Raw genomic sequence first — 7,276 nt, 5'->3', positions numbered from 1 at the left:
GTTCCACTTGTTTGCTCCAATAATTGCCTCTCGTTGATTTATACGTATTAATTTTCACTATTCTCTCAGCTCACCAAAGTTTTTGATGTAAAATAGTATATAGAGCCTTTGGGGTGAAACCGACTCATAATTATACTATATTATTATCACTATTATTATAAATATTTTATTTAGTACTTTTGTTTTATTTGATTATAAATTATTTTAAAAAATCAATCAAATCGGTTCCGTTAAAACTTTTTATTCAGTAGTTTTACTGTATTTTTTTTTCGCTACTATAAATTAAATTAATTTGAAAAAAAAAGGTTTTTCACAAAATAAATTAATGTAAATAAAAGGCACTTTGACCCCACCCAGCGTAGTCTAAGACATATGTGTGTACATAATAATATTTGTTTTATGATGACATAAGTTACAGAGAACGTTTCTAGGCAATGGTAGACTCATACGTATAAAAAAAAATTTTTTTTTGATGAGGATACTTGGATCTAAATTTGGATTCAAACGCAGAGCTAGTCAAGATTGTGAATAATAAATACGATTTATCTTAAAATAGTAAGCAAGTTCGCGAGAATCTTATCGATTCTTCTCGCTACAGGCTGTCTCGAAACGGTAAAGTTAAACGATCGACAATTCATGAATGATTTTTTGTAAAGCTCACTTGAATAAAATTACATTTGCTTTTGATAAAAAAATGTACGTTTTTGTATAGAATAGGTATTTATGAGCCACCTGATGGTATGTGGTCACCAACGCCCATAGACATTGGCATTGTAAGAAATGTTAACCATCGCTGACATCGCCAATGCACCACCAACCTTGGGAACTAAGATTTTATGTCCCTTGTGCCTGTAATTACACTGGCTCACTCACCCTTCAAACCGAAACACAACAACACCCAGACTAGCTTGCACAAAGCTATACTACCAGTAACAACAATACAATTGATAGAAATAAAACTTCTTAAATATACATACACATACCTTCTCTTTCTCTCCGCGTCACATCATTCTTTTCTCTCCCATGGTTCTTATTTTATATAAAAGTGCCTCTTTATTTTGATCAGACAATGTATTGCATCTAGAAGATATAATATTACGTCATTAAAAGCAATTAGTAACTTAAGCAGGGTTTTACTTTTATAAGGGTACTCGAATAATCACAAAGGAACTCGTTAGCAATATCAAAATGAACCGCAGTAGCATCTTAGGAGCAAGAAGGCAAGCTTAAATAAAAACGTAACTTGCAAAAGCTAAAAGCATTAAAGTAGGAGAAAACCGAACACATTCAAAATAACAGAAAAGTAACCGCGACCTAAAGCAATCAGAATATCCAATATTTATATGACACCAGACAGATAAAAGAGACTCAGCTATCGTAAGCTATGCATTAACATTCATTTAGTATATTAATTTATTTAGTGCACAAACAGGTGACGAACATAAAATTTAGATTTTAAATACTAAAAAAAGCCATACATAGAATTTGGACGAATTTAAATGATTTATAATTATAGAAAACCAAAAAATAAATATGGGATAAAATAAATATAAACGTAGATTTTCCTGAATAAAGTATATAGTCACCTAATAATAATATATTTTTCTAGTATTATAATAACATATAAATCAAGTATATATACGCACCACGTACACACAAGGGAGTATAAATCGGTGGCGGAGAGGGCTTTATGACATAAGAGAGTATCGTGCCGTTTGCAGTCACGGCATACGAGGGATACTCAAAGCGCCCCAATCAATGTTTCATATAAAATAACAAGTATCGATCCTAAAATTAGAAATAATTTCTTATAATACAATAATAACGTGCATAATGATCTCGGACATATAATTAGACCAATTTTTTTTAACGCTGGAATAACGCATTACGCTTTTCCCCAAGGGAACAGTGAACATCGAAAAACCCACTAAAAAACCAGCGGTAACCCTTTCCGTCTTAACGAGGAGCGCCACGTGATCGCTTTCGCATGCGATCGTGACGCTCTGACGATATATAAATAGACCAAAGTTAACTATTTAGGTAACAAATAAGTAAAATTTCTGTTAAATATCGTTTCCGTTACATTTCTTGGCATGCGGGAGATCAAACATCACAGCGAAAAGCAATATCTTTGATCCGTTCTCAAAAACTAAACTTTACGTTCAAAGGTATTGTACTTACTACTTTGTAAGGATTCTCAAGCTAAAAACTTATCAGTCGAAATATTGTTAATTATAATGTTTAACAAATACAAACTCAATATATAATATGAAAATTATTTTGTGTTTCGTTATTTCATTTTTTTGAAAAGACACACCAAACCCATTGCAACCAAAAGTGGTTAGTATCTTAGAACAGGGGCCGAATTCTACTAATACTATAACGATTCCGATAGGTTCCCGATTCAATTCCGATCCAACTTCGACTACTCTATATTTATTCGGACCGGAACCGAACCGATATGATGTTAAGATATATCGTTATGTCAAAACCCGATCTTAATTTTTAACTTTTACGCCAATAGCCGATAATTAATTTAAACAATAGGAAAGCGGATAAACGGCAACAATCACGCTTCGATTCGATTGCGATTAAGTGACAATGTGTTAGTAGAATCGATAGATCCCCCAGTAGATCAGGATCTAAGTAACAACCCTTAAGGTGTGCTCAAGTCATAAAAACAATCATTAGACATGGTCACGAATAATATACAAGGGATAACATCCAATTTAAATCTAAATAAAATAAACGAGACGAGACAATTGATTAAATTGAATCGAACTAATTAAAAATAAAAGTTGAAAACAAAACAATTTATTAGCGACTCAATTCGTAAAATAATTTGTTTTTCAAGATCATCTCTCAGCAATTGCGTACTCCAAACAGTTGCGTAAGATTGTGTAAATAAGATATCAATAAAATCGTACCAATAAAATCGTATCTTCGTAATAAGCGTGACTATTTTTTGGAGCCACATTCCTTATAATTGATGTGAGATATTTATGTATATTATTAAGATTTAAATTTTAGTGACACGTCTTGTTGCCTTGTGAATAACGTATGCCGTGACGACGAACCGTATGATGCTCTCTTATGCCCCCTCTCCATCTCACTCTCTTGGTTCTCTTTAATTTTCGATATCGTGGTTTTTGATATTTTATAATTAATTTTTAAATTATTATATAGTAAGGAGAATATTATATTACTCTTGTGTTTATTAACTTCTCTTTAATTATAAATTTTAATAAGCACTGATTTCAATGTTTCTCATTTGCCAGGCGTCCCGTGGCGGCCACATTTTTTTAAACAATAAATTAACTTTGTTTTTATTTATATACAAAATAAAATTAATAACCTAAAAATAACGAAGATTTAGATTTTTTTATAGTATAGGTAGGCGGACGAGCATATGGGCCACCTGATGTTAAGTAGTCACCAACGCCCATAGGCATTGTAAGAAATATTAACCATCGCTAACATCGCCAATGCGCCACCAACCTTGGAATCTAAGATGTTGTGTTCCTTGTGCCTGTAATTACACTGGCTCACTCACCCTTTAAACCGGAACACAACAATACCAAGTAATGCTGTTTTGCAGTAGAATATCTGATGAGTGGGTGGTACTACCCAGACGAGCTTGCACAGAGCTCTACCACCAGTCAACTTTGTGTATTAACCTTCATAATGTAAAAAGAGTAAATGAGAATTATAGATAAGTATATATTAGGTATGTATATGCATTCTACGTGAAGCGCCAGTTTTATTCAACAGACCTACTATTTTTCATTAAAAATCTATAGAATTAATTAAATGATTAGGTCATTCAACATCGGTTGTATAAATGGAGATACCATTCAAATAACTACCTATACTCCTTTCTTGCAGTTTACTACCCTCACATGCAATTTTAAATATTTGTAAAAAAGGGTAACCGATCTAAACTTATTTGAATCGCATATGCCTTTGAAGGTATTTACCTCAGCTATATAAATATTTCAAAGGAAAGTAGAAATAAACTCTCTAAATAAATCAAGTTTCCATTATATTTGTCCCATTCAAGCGTGTAAGCATGTCAACTCCGCACGGCGTCATCTTACGGATATTGTGCAACTCCAAACATAAGTGTGAAAAATGGAATCAAAAGAGACAATGAAACGATAATTTGCTTTGACTGTCTCCCGCGGTGACAATTCTCACGGAGACTTGCCAATGTCTGTGCAACTAGAAATATTATAATGCACAAGTGTGTGTCGTATTCACACAAGTGCATTCTCTATTCAGTCACTCACATAGTCCGATGAGACCACAATTAGACACGACCGGAGATATCAGACGCATAGCTTTGCGTGTTCCGAGGCAAGGGAGTATAACACTAAATGCCTATGACTTCACATGCCCGCCTGGGCCGTGAACCAGGAGCCTCAAGATCTGCTGTCATTAAAGTTCGTAGCACGACCTACGGGTAGCTGAAAGCAAGTATCATAGTATCGTATCGTTAGAGCTCTCGTATATTAGGTCAATGAATCGACAATCCTTGATATTAGCAGGATGTATTTTTACTAGTCTCAATGTCAGAGGCGCGAAATTAAAGAATTATTCATTACACCACATCTATATAATCACATTTCGCAAACATCGTAGCGAAGAACATATGGTGTACGGGTTCATACATATATGTACCGATGGTCGTTGCGTCTATTTTAATACAAATCAATCTATAATGAAATCATACTGTGATTACCACGCCACGGCCAAAAGCATTGCGACGGCTTGTATGTAAATCATGTTAACGTTATATGTTTGTTTTATTATCTTTAAATACTACTAGATATAATACATTTGTGCTCAGACATTAATAAAAATAATAAAGTACTTACAGTTTATCCAAATAAATACATAAATATAACAAAAATATTAAAACACTTAAAACCTTTAAAAGAATATTAAAACGTTTTATATGCGTAATTACTTTATTAAACATTCAAAATGTATATGATGAAATATTATTTTGACTCTATTTGTTTTGAAATTTAAAAATAAGATTAAACAACCTTAACCGAAAACTTGAAAAATAAAATCGATATTATACACTTTTCGCGTTATAAATATAAAATAGATTACACAAACTCAGTTGTAGATAGTAGCCGCTTTTCCTTAATTCTGAACGTACTAGTTATATACAGACTATAACAAACTTAAATAACAAGGTTTGGAAACAACTAAACACGTCCATCCATTCTCAAGCCGATCACCAGAAGTGTAAAATGCGCTACGCGCTGAACTGCGAAAAGCAGCCCTAACTCCGCCCTAAACAGTATACTTATATATCCAACTGTTTGATAGGCGATTTAAGGCTCCTCCAAATTTTGGACCTTTAATTTCAAACAAACATATTTTATGGATTATATAAATGTAATATAAATGTATTTATTGCGAAAAAATTAAAAAAATTAAAGGTATTCAAAATATATGTATATAATACATATATAAAAAACCATAGAAATATTTTAATGAAAAGTATCCGATGAATACGAAAAAAACTCTCCGTCACCACACGTCAAGCTCACATGGAAGTCAAAATCTCGTATATTTAGTTCTGTAAACCCTGTTCCATAGCATAAAAAATAATTTAAGCCTATTGTAAGATTCTATATATTTTAGTATGATTACTTAAAGTGCGCTATTTTCTATTCAATTAATTAATATTTATTTAATTGCTTTGCGCAGGGAAATCGACCCTTCTGAATGGAAAAAGAGGTAATTACAGGTAATATGGAGCGTAAGGTGTGCGATCTCACGGTTAAGGGCTAATTTTAACTGATGACAACAATCTCATGGCTAGTATTATAGACTTTAGATCTTAAATCGGGACAGCTAAATAAAAAGTTATTTTAATAATTAGTTTTTCCTCTAAAGGTAATTTCAGCAACAGTCCGGAGTAAGGACGTAAGCAGTGTTACCCTCCCGTGTCTGATTATTTCTATAATGTTGAGGGAATTAATAAGGCATTCCTGCACAGACGCAGACAATCGTGCTATATTTCGCGCGCAGGTGACTATTTTTCCAAAGAAATTCCGAAATACCTCTGGAGGACAAAATCGTAAGAAACAATGAAATATTTATAAGGTAAGGCGACGTAAATGATTTCTGATCATAGTCGTTTAATATTTTTATACTGTCAGAGGTATACAGGAATAACTCTTTAACTCGGCATGTTAGGTTCAAGGTTAATATTAAATAAGGAATATTATATACACTGAAACGGGTATCGGGTCTTTCGGCGAAAATTAAAACTGTATCTAGATTTATTTTTAATAATATTGACTGATTTTATACTAAAAAAAAAGTTCTCATTAGTAACAATTACTTTCAAATTATACATTTCCTATATCGTAGTTCATTTCAATTGTTGGAAACATTCAATACACAACATATATCTAGACCAGGATATTAGGAGTCGCTGTCAAATCCCCGATATTTTTACATTTATTTTAAATAATGATAGCAATACGATCGATAACCGTACAACCCTATCATTATATCATTGCTCATTATTTCTACATCTTATCGACTGCCTTTCAGAAATATTTTGTTCTTTTATGTCGTAGATTAAATACGTGTATTGCAACAATTTAAGCCAATTCTTTCAATCGATAGAGCTAACTTTGGCGCATTGTTGGTGCTGGTGAGCCGCCGACAAAACATTTAATAAATTGGTTTAATAAAAGCCTGTTTTAATTAAAAGATTTTGCCTTTAAGAACTTAAATTGAAAATCTGTCTTTTAAGTTACAGAGTATAGAGCTTATGCATATTTAGTGATTGCTTGATATTAATTTTGTAGCTTCGTGCCATGTTTCATCAAAATCGGTTTAGTGGTTTTATATAAGTAGACTGCATGCGATCCAAATAACTATCAAAATATCTCATCATTTTAGTAGTATACTTAATAAATCTTTTTTGTAAAAAAAAAAATCTACTCATATAATTATAATGAGGTCTGAAGTATTCGTTTGCCTCGTTATTTTTAGGGCAACTTGTGGAGAGCGGAGAGGAGACGTTATATATTAATTTGAATTAGTCGTAGTTTAATCCGCCAGCTCACTATTTTGGTTTATTTATTTATTTATATATCTGTTTTATTTATAGTAAGTAATGAAACGTTAAATAAACGATCAAATGGATAATACAAATATATCTTTTTTTTTTAATTAAAAAAAAATATATATTTCTCACAAATGTCTCAGAATTATTGTAACAAAAAAACAGTACTACTTC

This window comes from Nymphalis io, chromosome Z (assembly GCF_905147045.1).
Source record: "Nymphalis io chromosome Z, ilAglIoxx1.1, whole genome shotgun sequence".
Taxonomy (NCBI): domain Eukaryota; kingdom Metazoa; phylum Arthropoda; class Insecta; order Lepidoptera; family Nymphalidae; genus Nymphalis; species Nymphalis io.
Note: the sequence above shows the minus strand (reverse complement) of the source record.